This window comes from Stenella coeruleoalba (genome assembly GCF_951394435.1).
Source record: "Stenella coeruleoalba genome assembly, chromosome: 5".
In the NCBI taxonomy this organism is placed as follows: domain Eukaryota; kingdom Metazoa; phylum Chordata; class Mammalia; order Artiodactyla; family Delphinidae; genus Stenella; species Stenella coeruleoalba.
In genome coordinates, this window is record NC_137150.1 from 110,016,120 (window position 1) to 110,031,623 (window position 15,504).

Consider the following 15,504-nt stretch of genomic DNA (forward strand, 5'->3'; position numbering starts at 1 on the left):
TGTATTAATGGTAAGTTGCACTAAATTTCGGTTTTACAAATCATACGCTATTTAACATATATTGGTTATATTGCCCCTTAAAAGGTTAATGTGAATAATTTTTTGATATCTAAAAAGTACTTTATCAGTTTGAATTAAACATAGCAAATCACCTTTTAATAGAAGAATACACATTGTTTTAAGTAGGCCATTTTTTAAAAATCATACTTTATGTTTTGCTATCTTAATATTACCATGTTTTTGATCGCAGCTAAATCTTAATATTACCATGTTTTTGGTTGCAGCTAAGCTATAATAACAACTAACATTTATTAGTATGTAATATGTCAGGTATGGTGCCAAGGATTTAGATATATTAGCTACATATTTTATTTATTCTGCACAACAATTCTACTTACATGTGGTAAGTACTATTGTTATGACCATCTCACAGATAATAAACTAAGGCTTAGTGCTAAAACAATTCCTTAAGATTAAATACATCTCTGACTTCCCATCTAATTAGAAGGGTGTTTTAGGTGATTAAATCTAAATTCCAAAATATGGCAAAAATGTTGTAAAATAAAAAATACTATCAGCTTGTATCCATTTTTTATCATAAGTGAAAATATAATGAAAATATGATTTCAGGCATATTAAAAGTAGCAGAGTGTCAAGTAATGTATAACTAATTTTTATATTATTTCTGAAAGAGTTTAATGAATTTTCTGTTGGATGTTGTACCATAAATAAATATGCACATATCTGGAAAACAGTGTAGAAAAATGCTTCAGCAAGGAATTTGATAAAATGAAAAATTCTAATGTTTCAGCATAAATTAGATGACTTTTTTTTTTAGATGACTTTTATATGGAGGAAGTTGTTTTGCTTCACTCTTTTCTTATTATCATGCATTATTTTATATTTCATAGCTGTATAGGAATCACTCGTGCCAGATGAAGCAGCATAATATATGAGAAAAGACACAAGAGTTAGAAGCAGGTGGCAGGGTTCCAGGCCTAGTTTCACTCTGGTACAAATCGATTAATCATTCTGGTTCTCAGGTTTTCATTATAAGAGGAGGCAGAGTTTTGGGATTAATACAATTCCCTCTGTAAAGGTATTTTGTATTTGTGTCACCTTTTGAATATTGCTTTTTATACGGTAGATTTATAATGAGTAAAAGGGACTGAACCTGTGCTAATTCTATGATATGATTCTTAACAATTTCATTATTGAGTAAATCTTGTCAAAGTAGCTTGTGGACAAGAAATACAATTAATTGAACCTTCTGGTTCATATTTGGATGAATAATGTTGACTCTATCCTGTAGAACTGTGTCTTATGAAAGAAATACACAAAATTGTTAAATTTTTATGTTTTGAAACTATTCTGCTGTGGAACTGTGTCTTGAAAAGAAATGCATGAAGTAGGTGGATTTTTATGTTATAAAATGATTCTTTATTTTATTAAAATATTTATTATAGGGTATTTTTCTGTATCCTGAGCTCTCAAAGTCCATTTAAAGTTATTCAGTTTTCTAAGGAAAGGGAATTATACATAATTGTCTTAAAACAATTCTATTGTTTATATTACCGAAATTAAGGCATATTTAATATTGCGTTGGCCAAAAAGTTTGTTTGGGTTTTTCCATGTTACCGAAAAACCCGAATGAACTTTTTGGCCAACCCAATACTTAGTTTCTTTTTTATTGAATTAACTATTAATCTTTCTAAGGTGCTTACTTTTGGTAAATAACATGTAGTATGATTTTAGCTTGTTATTTTTTTATCATGACTTTTCGGGGCTGCATTATGTCATGTAGGCTTAGACCTCCGTAAATACAGTTCCATTTAAAATGTATTTCTACTATTCAATATGTGGTTCTATTTGACAATATTTAAATTCTCTAATTTTTATAGAATTAGTATTTCTATATAGGTTTATACTTTTAGTTACAACATCATTAAACAATATAGATAAATCCTACAAAACCAAATTTAAAAAGTTAAATCACCAAATTTAAGCAAATAATTCTGTAATATTTAGGTTTTTCAACTTATAACATACTAAAGATTCTAAAATTCTTTGAATTATTTTCTCAATACTGTGTTGTAATTTATTAAAAACTTTATTGATAAAATTTATGTTAGCCTGATGAAAGTGTACTGCATTTTTCTTTTTTTTTACATTTTCTTCCTTCTATTCTGACTAGTTGTAGCATATGTAATATAACATTGTTTTGGTGTAATGCGAAAACCATTTTTATCATCAGCGTTCATGATGAAAGTCCGATGCTATTTTGGTTATTTATTGCTGCTTAACAAACCAGCTGAAAATTTAGTGACTTCGGACAACAGCAGTTGTTTATTTTACTTCCAGATCTGCAATTGGGGCATAGGTCAGTGTGACATTTCTTCTCTTCCATGTTAAGGTCTGGGTCTGGAAACTGACATGGCATCATTTCTGCTATAAGCTATTGTCCAGTTACAGATTCAAGGGGCATAGACCCTTTTATTTCACTGACAGGAGTATTAAAGAATTTTAGGGCTAAGTTTTAAAATCCCCACATCTAACAAGTTTTAACCATACACAGTAAATATGCCAATTCACAAATTCAAAAGAGATGTATTGAAATACCTATGTGGAAATATTGTTATTTTTCTCAGCTGTATTTCTGTGGTAGAGAGTTTGTCTGAAATAGGCAACTTTCAAAAAATATACTAATCATTATAAAACTAATAATGCCATTTTTGTTAATTAGAAAACATAAAAAGGCATAGAAAATGCAAAATAAAAATTATTATTCTTTACAAATAACATTATTTTTATGTGGCTGCACTTAATGTGTATTCTTTTCATGCATATAAACACAGGAAAACCCAAACCTTTACTATTACTCTATACCTAGGATAGCTATTCGTCTATAATTTTGGGCTTGTTCCTTATCCAGATGAAATCAGAAACAACAATCTATACTTCATGTTTTAAGATATAAACAACAATTTATACTTCACCCCTTGCCTTTGATATGTTGATTAATATTATACTCCATTGAAAAGTAGATATAAAAATGGTACAGGGTTTGCCTAAGGCCCTAATAAACCTCTTTTTTGAAAACTTGTAATAATTTTTGAAATTAAGAAAATGTTGATCTTATATAGAATCAGCTTCTGTAGAGATATGTTGCTGATGCTCATTTCATTCTATCTGTATGTCACAACCTGTCACCATTTATAATCTCTGATTCAAGTGTCATCATCAGAGTTATCAGAATTAAATCTCTCACTCTGAGTAATACCAGAGATCCTGACTGTGCTATTTCATTACCTGTTATGAATAAATTTCCAATCAGGAGCTGCCCATGTTTTAATTTTCTGTCTACTCGGCTGAACTGCCTTCTAGCTCTGCTAAATTACTAATGACAGTTCATAACAGAGGTCGGGTTGTTCTTTCTTTAGTTGGTAAAGAGAACTTCTTGACAAATCTGTCACTCATAAGTTTCAGAAGTTTCTAGAGTGAGAAATAATGGATATAATTTAATGGTCTCAGTTTTAAATTGTATTTTGCATATGCGTCTGGCACTATGTAAATGCACTTGATAAAATAACAAGACAACTGCACAATTTGTGGAGCTTCACAATTATTATACCATAACCTTTACTAAAGCTTCGAATGAGAACAGTTTCTTTGTTGAGTATTTCCTTCAAAGATAAGATATGAATCTCAAAGGAGATAGCATAGTAGAGCTCATGCTCATTTCCCCGCCCCCCCGAACCTTACATTTGGGTACAAAAGTAGTGTAATCATATTCTGTCAGCATGAGTTTGTAGTGTGACAACTATTAGGCAGGAAGATACTCTTATCTTGAGTTATTAGAGTTCCTTTCAGAAACAAAAAATGAATCCAGTTTGATTTTTTAAGGTCATAACCACATGGAATAAAATATCCTTTAGTACATACACTATAATATGTGGTTCTTCTTAACCTTGCTAGGTCTTTTCCACGAGTTAGAATGTGGAAGGAAATTCATGGGGCCTTCCCTTCTGAGAGTGGATATTTGAATCTTAAATGTTCTGTGATATCTTATGTGATGTTTCTTTTTTAGTTTGTCAATATAGTGAGTTGCATATATTGATTTTGAATGTCAAGCCAATCTTTTTTTTTTTTTTTGCGGTATTCGGGCCTCTCACTGTTGTGGCGTCTCCCGTGGCGGAGCAGAGGCTCCGGGCGCGCAGGCTCAGCGACCATGGCTCACGGGCCCAGCCGCTCCGCGGCATGTGGGATCTTCCCGGACCGGGGCACAAACCCGTGTCCCCTGCATCGGCAGGCGGACTCTCAACCACTGCGCCACCAGGGAAGCCCTGTCAAGCCAATCTTACATTCCTTGGATAAGCCTTCATAAACATAGGTACTAAAATTCTAAAGAAAATTTTGGCATATATTTATATGATATTACATCACGACAGTCAATTATTAATGATGAACCTTAATTTAAGAATTATTGTTCATTGATATATTAATTAATGAATATATGACACCATTATGATTAGCAGGATATTTAATAACTAAGCATCCAGGACATGAATAGAAACCTCTAAAATATTATTTTTTAAGAGAGCTTTAAAGTCATATGCTGCTTTGTGATTTCTTAAAAGCAAAAACCAAAAAGCAACAGGCCATTGGGTGAAATAATCACTCTTTTTTGCTATAGTAGAAATGGCCACAATAACACAGAAAAATAGCATAAAAAGGGTAAATGTGTTCAACTTCTGTTGAAAACAGGTATTATCTGGAAAAGTTTTAGATTCATCTAGGACACATTGCTAGATATATATGCTTGAAATTTCTGTGCATATGCTTATCAGAAATTTGGAATAAAACAAATACAAAAAACTCACTCCCTTCAGGGTATAGGTGACATTTTAACAGTTAACTTGAAGTAACTGCTTTCAAAGAAAATTTAGCTATGGGGAAACCATTTGGGGAAAATATCAAGAAAAAGTTTCCATCTTCGTGATTTTATTGCCACAAATGATTTCAGTCATAAAAATTCTTTTATTTGCATACACATGAATCTTGGAGTATTTTTTGCCAAGTTTCTAAAATTGTTCCAATTATAGTTTGTCTTAAGCCCATTGGTTATGCTTATAAATATAATTATAAATATAAATTAATCACCTTGTGGTTAATTGGCAAGATAACCTAACTAACTTCAGGGAAAATGAAATATACAATCCATATTTCATGAAAGATGGTAGATAGTGGAAGGAGTTGGAAAAAAAAGTTTTATAACTTAATAAAGATAGCCATTGATTCTCTTCTTTCATTTATATCTATGTATTTTAGTGAAATGTTATAGCCAGGACGAGCATTAAAATCACCTATCAATGCAATTTTAAGTTTAACCAGACCTTGATTATTTTATCTTTATTTTTAGTTTCTTTTTGTGGATCTATTAATATATTACTAAAGTGGTATATGTACAATTAAAAAATAAATACACATATGGAGGAGTGTGCTGATAAGGCACACAGTCAAAAAAGTTTACAAATAAGTGCTTAGGTAAATTAAGGTTAACGTCAAAGTTTTTTTTTTAAAGAAGAAACTTTTTTTGTGATCAATTCATTCATAAATTTATTGAATAAACTTATTGAGCATTTACCCTATGTCATATCTTTAGGGAGACGATATTTCCTGTATATTTAAACTAGCACAAAACCCTAAGAGAAAGTATATGTTTTAATTTCTTTGGATAGATTTCAGAACACTGAATTTTTTTTTAATTGAAATAATACAGTATCATTTTAGACAAATACCTTTCCTATTTGCTTAATAAAAAGCAAATGATGAAAGATTAAAAGACAATTTCAGACATAGATTTAGCAAACAGTTAACTATTCCAAAGGGAGTCGGACAATTAAAAATAAACTAAGAATAACTTACATAGCCTATTCATTAAGAATATTAAAATTTCACAGTAAGATTGTTAATAATGCTGGATGTCCCATAAAAAGTCTTTCTGTTTTCTTCTTTTACAGAATTTTCTCTCTTCCTTTTAGTAATTTTTCCTTGTTTAAACCAGAACCTTATTTCAGCTTGATTGAGGCAAATGGTTAAATCTATTTCAAAGAAGGTAGAGTTAGATTCAAAATTCAGACAGGCTAATTTTCTTTTGTAAAGGCGATTAAGGAAGTTGCTATATCAATCTAATCTGTCTGGATTTGAGTTTGAGTGGTAGAAATACTACTTCTCTTACAGGGTTTATGAGATTATTCAGCCTGGCAGAAAGGTTTCCATTGCTGCAAAGCACAGCACTGGAGTAAGGATTTACAGTCTTTGTGTAAACTTTGTTCCTGGTATTATCTACCTCATTTATTCCCACAAGTCTAAACTTTAAGTGCACAGGGATATCGTGAAAATATCTTGAGTATTTAGGTCTTACTCACCTGTAACATTCACCTTCTCAAACGCAAACTCACTCTAAAGTAGGACTCTTCTTACTTGGTAATTTACCTTAAATTTGAAAATGTCGAGCATGGCTTCAAAAGCAGCATTTTTAACTTCAGGCAATGGTACATGCTTGTGAAAATGGTCCAAAGGTCCCTATTCAGTGGTTGTTTATTTAAGTCTGCGAATTTTGTTGAGTCTATAATAATAATATCTGGGTTTTTCTTATGACCTTTTTAAACAAGCAGGTAAAATGTGAAAAAAAATCCATTTTTCTCTTTTTATCTGTGTGTAACAAAACAACTTGTTTAAGCATGTCTGTTCTCTAGGTTATGGACTAGCAGTTTTGAGGTTATGAAGAGATATTTCATGGTTCCCTAGCTGAATGATTTCCTTAGTGTTATGCTGCAGATAAATAACTTATGTTATAGTGAGCCAATTATTTTCAGAAAATATAGGTATCTTAAAATTTTGGAAGGGCACATAATTTATAAGTAACATAAAAATTATTTATTTTTGAGGGTCTCCTCCCCCCCCCCCAATTCATTTGGACTAGTGATCAGGCATATTTTTCTCAAACTTCTGAATTTCCCATCCCCGTTTTGTGGTGGTGAGATATCTCTATTTGGTCTTCATTCTGCTTCTTTTTCTTTCACTGTTAGTAAGACAAGCCATCAGCCTCAGGATTTATTTCATTGTCTTTTTTCAGCTTAAAATATCTCCCCAAGATTAGACCTTTGCCTGTGTAGCCTTTCAAAATTCTCTATCTGCTGAAAGCATCACTAAAACTCAGGGGCAGTTATAGTTAACATTTTCTCCCAGTGCTTTAGGAAACAAAACAGCATAATAGCCAACTTTTCTAAGACTTAAGCTCTATTCTCAGCACTGTGTAAAGGATGGCAAATGAGGCCAACTAGCTGTTCAGTGGGTTCATCTGATCTTTGTGAGGGATGATGGTCATGATGACTATAGTGATAATCTTTATTAAGGATCATTCAATTTGGAGGTATTAGGTGCCTACCTACCTTATTGAACTTGCTTCTCTGACAACCTGAAATAAAATATCTCCTTCAGTCTTCTGCCATTTCCTATCTCTTGTCCCTACCTATTTTTTTTCTATTGCAATTATCACCATGTTACATTTGAAAAAGATACTTATTTTTTAAATTTTAGTCATATATTTGTTGTTTATGTATTAAATGTGGAAGTAAAGTTAATATTTATTGTTTCTTATAGAAAATATTTTAAGTAAAGCAGTCTGTGTTTCTCTTTCTCTCTGTCTCATAAACTTTTCACCATCAAATTTGTTTGCCATGAAAGTGACACTGCAAAGTGTTGACTTGGTGTGGTTACCTGTTCTTTAGAACTGAATTCAGTGAAGAAAGCTATCAAAGATACTTCCAGCCAAAATGATGATGATAATAATAAATACTACATATAGTTAAGATATAAAAGATCTGACATAATATAAAATAAGTGGTTTTAGAATTACATGACCTTTACCTCTCTGATCTTACCAAGCTGTTTAACACTTAAATCTTGGTTTCATGGATGAAGAGCTCATAATGTACCACAGGGCAGTTATTAAAACTATATAAAATAACATCATTGAAAATGCATGACAAGCTAAATATAGAATATTATGAAGAGTTTGGAGTTGTACTTTCAGATTTTTACTAAAGATGAAAGCAGGGCTTAACTCACAAACCAGGCAGGTAACTGAGGGAAGTAGGCCAGGTGGTGGTCTTGGCAACCCAGAGCAAACAGGTCTTGTTAGAAGGGGCTCCCACTCACAAGTTCCTGCTGGTTGTTACCATGTGAAGCCACATCTTCCAGTTCTTTGAGAGAAGTCAGAAGTCCACATTTTATATGAAATATCCCCATTTTTAAATGTCTGCAATTAATTTAAAATTTTGAAATTATTGTTCAGACCAAAGGAACACACATTTGGGATTGATATAATCTCTGGGCCTCTAGGGCTATCTCTGGACACTGAGATGTACCTTGGGTTAAGAGAGTATCAGATTCTATGAAACTTCCAAAATTAGGTAGTAAATTAGGTACTGAGTCAGATAGGATAATAGGACAATGATACTTTTATAGTTTAAACACAACATTGTAATTCAACTTTCTTTGGATTATAAATGGGAATTTTATAAACCTAAACTGGTAGTATGACACTGTCTCTCAGCAGAATTATGTTGACATCTCCTTTATTTTAAGTAGCAGATGAATCAACAAAATAAATGCCTTTTAAGATCAGGCTCAATAAATCAAAATTCACATTTAGTGAAGAAATCTACAGAGTTAAAATTCAGTAACCTTTATTTATTGTAATGCCTTGCATCTAAGTTGTAAGTAATTTCTATAAATGTAGTTACTGACTTTTGGGGGCATAATAGAGAATGGGTAGAGGCCTGGGCTTTAGGTAGCAGCCTGGGCTCAAATACTAGTTCCACCACTTAGAGTGTAACCACAACCAGATTAGTTAATCTTTCTAAATTTAGTTTCCCCATCTGTAAAATAAGATTCTAATTGTATCTCCCTCCTGTGATTGTGAAGATTTAGTGACACACTTATCCTGGTGCCTGGCTTGTAGTCATGATAATCGCCATTGTTACCAACATTGCCATATCATTGTCACAGTCTTCTTGTGGGTAGATTAACCAGCCGACCTATTCCTCTGAAACGTACTTAGAGGCTTGAAGACAAGCAATAACAATACTTTTCGTGAGCCAAATATGTGCCATAATCGCTGTGAATCTTTACTTGTTGTGGTCTCACACTCTTTTTTAAAAGCACATTCAACTGTTTTCTTGGTAGAAGCCCCAAATTAGGAACGTTTGTGGAAATGACCTAGCGTGATCAACATCTAACAGTATTGAGAAATCACAGCCAAGAGAAATGGTAGAGGGAGAAAGCCCATCAAGGCCAGAAACCAGAACTGAAAGCACAGCGATGTGAGGCCCCTCAGGTGCAGCAGCAAACAGTTCCACACTCTGTCGCTCTGGGCATCATTAGACTGCACTATAGTATAATAATTGATCATAATGAATGTGAGTCATGAAAAAAACTTTAAGTCATGTTCAAAAATGTCTTTTTAGGCACTAGGAAAAAGTAAAATGTTATTTCAAAGTATTTTCGTTAAAAATGTTAAATTTTTAAAAGCTATTTTAACGATTAAGTTAAAGTTATCTGTCAACTATTTTTTAATAGCGTTACTGCGAAGATTTTATTTATGTGGAGTACTTTGTTCCCCTCCAATGCAGAATAAGCAAAGCATCCCTCTACTTGTTATTATTTTTAAAATTTTCAGGTGTGGAAGGCATTTTATTAAACAGTTATTGGATTAACTACCCTGATTCTTTTGCCTTTTAAATCCAGGGCCTTCTGATCTATTTCTTAGGATAATATCTTATGGTACTTTGTTGTGAGAGGGAAACAGAATTTTAATCTCAGGACGTAGGTTCTAAATCAGATTGTTCAGTCTTTCCCAATAATGGAGTTAGGGGACAAATTTTTCAGTATAATGGCTAAGCTGTTTGCTATAACAGTACCTAGATTAGCTCAGGCAGGAAGGGCGCACTTAGTTCTTACCATCTTCTGTCTCTTCTTTCTATTTCACATGGCCATTGATGTTGTGACAATGATTGTGAGTAAGGAGATCACACCTTTATGTTTGTTGTTTGGAGCCCAGGCTGGACTAGCATGTCCTCCTGATATCTTCCTTCTGACAAAGTGTTATTATTAAGCGTTGCCTTATAATAATCTGGCACGGGCTTTGCTTGACTTTCGGTTTTTCCTCCTTGTTTCTGCCATGGGCTCATCGACCAGCTTGTGTGGTTATATCTGAAAGGCTATTAGAAATTGCCCATCTCTTTATCTTTTCCCAGCACTTTCCGGAAGTGAGGTATCTAAGATCTCCTGTAAAAGAAGAGAATTCGGGGAGTTTAGTGATAAAATGAAGGGATGAACACTGTCAGGTCATAGAGGTGGCGAGAGAGGCACTCAGTACTGCTGTCCCTGCTGACAACCTGGTACAGGAGACTGCTGCGCTGCCAGGCTGCTGGCTGGTGGGGTCAGAAGGAAAAACGGGAAATTATATGTGAGGTGTGCACAAAATAAGTGTGTAAACTAGGAACCTAATAGTCCTGCTGAGAAACATATAGAACAACACTGTCCAAAAGAAATATAATGCAAGCCACATACATAATTTAAAATATTCTAGTACTCATATCCATCTCTAAAACGATGATTAAAATGGAGCTTACTGGGCTTCCCTGGTGGCGAAGTGGTTGAGAGTCCGCCTGCCGATGCAGGGGACACGGGTTCGTGCCCCGGTCTGGGAAGATCCCATATGCCGCGGAGCGGCTGGGCCCGTGAGCCATGGCCGCTGAGCCTGCGCGTTCGGAGCCTGTGCTCCGCAACGGGAGAGGCCACAACAGTGAGAGGCCCGCGTACCACACACACAAAAAAAATACGTGCAGTTCTTAGAACAGTTCCTGGCACATAATAAGAATTAGTTATTATTTCTTATAACTTCCATGGTTTGTTCCACAACTTCTTTGTTAATCTCAAATTTATGTATTATACAAACTCTGAACTTACATCCATCTAACCATTACAGTTCCTCTTTATATTACTACCAAATTATTTCTCAAATCCAGATCCTCTTTCCTACCTCTGCCCTGCGTTAAACGCTCTTATTTGATTATCTACCTCCACTGTCTGCTCTCTTACATGTTAATGTGTATTTTACTATACCGTTTTTTGGATTGCATTATTATTTAGTTTACTTTTCTCCTCTACACCAGGCAAAAATACAAGCTTCAGCAAAGCAAAGGCAGTGTTGTCTTGTTTCTGCCTTTATCCCTCAAGGCTAGAACAGTGCTTGACTTACTTAAACACAAATTTGTTGAATAGATAAAGAAATGAATGAATACATTTATGTTTTCTAAGGCTCCCAAATTTAGAATATAGGTCTTATACATCTTGTAACCCTATTGTTTAGCACAGTATTTCAGAGCCTACCAGAGAGTAGACTGTCAAATATTTGTTCAACTGAGTAAAAAATGAAACTCGTTATCTCTACAGAGTCTTACTTACTGAATAGTTCAGGTCCTTTTATTCCCAGATATAGCAAATGGTATTTCAGTTAATTCATGAAGTAACAGTGGCATCCAGATCTGTCACAGCAGTTTGTTCCATGTAACTACTATAGAAAATGATCCACCAGGGAGGAAAGTTCAGGAGGATATCCATGTGTGTCACATGAAGAGTGTTCAGTGCTCAAATAAATTTGGAAAACCCTGAATTAAATCAAGTTCAACACATTTCTTTATAGTTGAAATTCTTGGAATCTTTAATTAGCTACTGTGTATTTTGAATCTCCAAGTAAGTGCTGCACAATAATACTTCATTTCTCAAATGTCTTTGACCTTGAGGCACTTCAATGCACTTAGAAGAGATTTTTTAAGAAATCCTAACATCGAGGTTTATTTTTCTTTTGATCTCATCTTTAGGAGATATTTTGTTGAGTGTGCGTATGTAAATTCCATATTATAAACACTGTTAATGGTGGTTTTACATTTTTTGTAAAGAATATCTTATTTGAAATTTGTGTCCTTGTAAGAAGCTAAAAATTTTCACTAAACCCTTAAATACTAAAGGTATAGTGACATTAACTTGTGGTAGTTAGTGGATGGAACTAGGGTGGGTTTGCTTTGGCATCCAAGCTATGGGCTGTTCCTTACAGAGTAGTGCTTGTCACCATTTTAATTCTTTATTTTATTGAAATCTTTCATTTTCATCTCTTCTTGATCACTCTCAAGCTCCCATCAACATATAGTACCATTTACTTGTACTTTACATTTTAGAGAAATGAAGCTTTTTTTACCATTTTCTCAAGCAGTAAGTAATAGCACAACCTGCTTCAGGATTTACACTAACTTAAACAAAATACTATTATCAGTCTTCCCCCATCAGTCCATCAAAGATTCATCTGGCTGCCTTTGTTATTCTCCTACTTTTTCTCTTTGTCCTCTCTCTGTCTCTCTCTCTTCTCTTTCCCTGTCTCTCTCTCCCTTTCTCTTTCTCTTTCTCTGTCTGTCTCATAGATCTCAGCTGTACATTTGGCAATTTAAATTTTGTGATATTTAAAAGGAGATACCCAACAATAAAAAAATCATGGATTTTACTTTTTTATTCATGCTTATCAATTCTGCAAAGAGCTAAGGGAAAATTGTCTCTATGTTCTTTTTAGAAGTCTTAATATATAGACTCCACTTGCCACAAGCAGACAAGGTGTAAAATATTAAAATAGAGGCAGTGCAAAAGTAAGAACTTCACTCAGAACCAAATACTCTGAGGAGATGCTATCCTCGGTGTCTAGATTAGATAGTCATCTGTGAATTGATGAAGACCTAAGAATTTCTCCCATCAAGGCAGGAGTGAAGCATTCCGGTTTTTCTTTGTGATCTTTCTTCCTCCCCTCCCCTCCCCTCCTCTTCCCTTCTCCTCCCTCCACCCACTTTTTTTTTTAATACAAGGGAGAGCAAGGTTCTGAGGCTGGGGAGGATTCGGGTCTGTATCAGGTGAGGGCACAGCTTTGGTTTTCTCTCATTATGGCTTATTTCCCTGCTCTACTGATAATTTCAGCATGTAGAAAAAACTGGCTGCAACTAAAAATTTGTCTTAAGAAATGTAAACCTTTGAGACCATTTGAGCGTAAACCCAGGCAATTCATAGAAGCTGGGAACAAGCCAGAGGGAAGCTTGGTCCTTTTATACACTCTTTCTGCAGGATTTATTAACATCCTGCAGAAAGTAGAATTCTGATTCTTGTGTTGTGCGTGTTTATAAATTATATTACTGTGTAGATATTAACTAGTTTATATCAATATGCACTAGATTTGAGTTTTCTTATTTATATACATGTTTATATACGTATGTGTACAGACACATCTAAAGTTCAAAGTTTTATACAGATTAATCATAGATTATTTAATGTTTTTGTTTCTTGCTGTTAACTATAGTTTATAATCTCAACACAACTAAAATTGATAGAAAATGGGGCAAGAATATAGATTTCTATGCTGTGCAGGTAAATTAGTTTTAAAGCAAAGGAAGTTTTGCTTTAAAAATAGAAATGAAGTACTTTTTCTATATTAGAAATGTCTGTAAAACGTCTTTAGGAAATATATACATGTACTATGTATATGTGTGTATATATACTGCATATGTATATACAATGAACTTCTGAGTGTCTCTGCTTTTTAAAATGAATGATAGGGACAGGGGGCTTTATGGACACATGTTAATGATAAAGTAATCTGCTGCTTAGAATCATGTATTAAAAATAAGTCCGGGGGCTTCCCTGGTGGCGCAGTGGTTGAGAATCCGCCTGCCGATGCAGGGGACGCGGGTTCGTGCCCCAGTCCGGGAAGATCCCACATGCCATGGAGCGGCTGGGCCTGTGAGCCATGGCCGCTGAGCCTGCGCGTCCAGAGCCTGTGCTCCGCAACGGGAGAGGCCACAACAGTGAGAGGCCCGCGTACTGCAAAAAAAAAAAAAAGTCTGGCACACACAGGTGCTGAATTAGCTAATTAATTAAATTAATTAATTAATTAACTAAACAAAATTTCGTTGAGCACTTATTATGTACCCAATATTCCTGAATCCTGGAAATGAAGCAGTAAAAAACCAGGTAAGACCCCAGTTCTCTGAGCCCTGTTTATGGGAAAGGCAGACAATACAAAATAAAGTTCCAGATAGTAGCAAGTACCATGAAGAAAAATAAAGTCACCTAAAAGTGTTCAGTGTTATGCTGACTGCAGCTGTTTTTCAATGTGATCAAGATAACCACTTCTGAAGAGGTAATATTTAAACAGATTTGAATGAAGTAAGGTGCAATATAAAATCCTGGGGTTGAGCGAACAGTGAGGAGAAAGCAGTTGTGAAGTCTCTGTGGGGGAACAGGCTTAGTGTTTTCAAGAGAAGGCAAGAAGATGCAGAATGGTAAGTGAGGGATAATTTTAGGAAAGTCCAGAGAGTTTGGCAGTTGTCAGATCATGTAAAGCCTTGTAGGTTTCTGTACGGAGTTTGGATTTTCTTCTATTTTATTCAATTTATTCTGTTTGATGAGAAGCTGTTAAAGGGTGTGGATCAGGGGAATGGTGTAACAATACTGAAGATAAGTCCACTATATTATAATAAGCTAGGAGGAAGAGGGATGTGGGTAGGTGTGGAATTGGTGGGCAGCGTTAAGGGTCATCGGCACCGCAGCAGTCCAGTGAGAAATTGTAGTGTTTTGGGTAAGAGTGGTACCATCAGGAGCTTTAAGAACTGATTAGATTAAAATGGAATACATTTTGAAGGGAGAGCTGATAAAACTTGCTGAGTGATTAGTTGTATATGAGGGTAAGAACAATTATTTCTAAGTTTGTGTCCAGTAGGTAAATGGGCCTCTAAAAATGGCACCTCTGTACCTTTTGAGCATGAGGTATAGCATAGCCACTTATAGAGCTGCAGGAAACTGGGAGAAGTATTGGGGGGGAAATTAAAAGGTCATTGTTGGACAACTTAAATTTGAAATGTCCATTTGACATATAAATGGAGATCTTGAGTAGCCAGTCAAATATCTGAACCTGCAATTCAGTGGAAAGGATAGGGCTGGCAAATTGAAATCAGAAGTCATCTGTTTATAGAAGGTATTTCAAGCTATGAGATTGAATTAGATTACTTGAAAAATGAGGATGAGGAGAGATATGGTCTGACTGCTGATCTCTGAGTTACTCTCACATGAAGAGGTCAGGAAGAAGGATCTGTAGGTGAAATAGAAGGACAGGGAGGGAGGGCTCAACCATGTCAGCTGCATCTGTTGGGCTTAAGTTAGATGAGGATTGAGAATTAGACATTGATTTGGCCTGATGGTCATTTATTTGGACTAAAAAGGGTTTTGTTGGAATGGTTGGGCTGAAATTCTCTTTTTGATGGGTTAAAAATGAATGCGAAGAGAGAAAGTGAAGGCAGCATGTGTAACGATAACTTTTATGAGGGGATATTCTTTAAAGGGGAG

General features: G+C 34.7%; 1 protein-coding gene across 1 annotated transcript in view; it reads left to right on the forward strand.

Annotated features, from left to right (window-relative positions):
* The window catches only part of GBE1 (1,4-alpha-glucan branching enzyme 1), a 295,070-nt gene that overhangs the window by 153,948 nt on the left and 125,618 nt on the right, over window positions 1–15,504 (forward strand). The gene's annotated exons all lie outside the window — the stretch shown is intronic.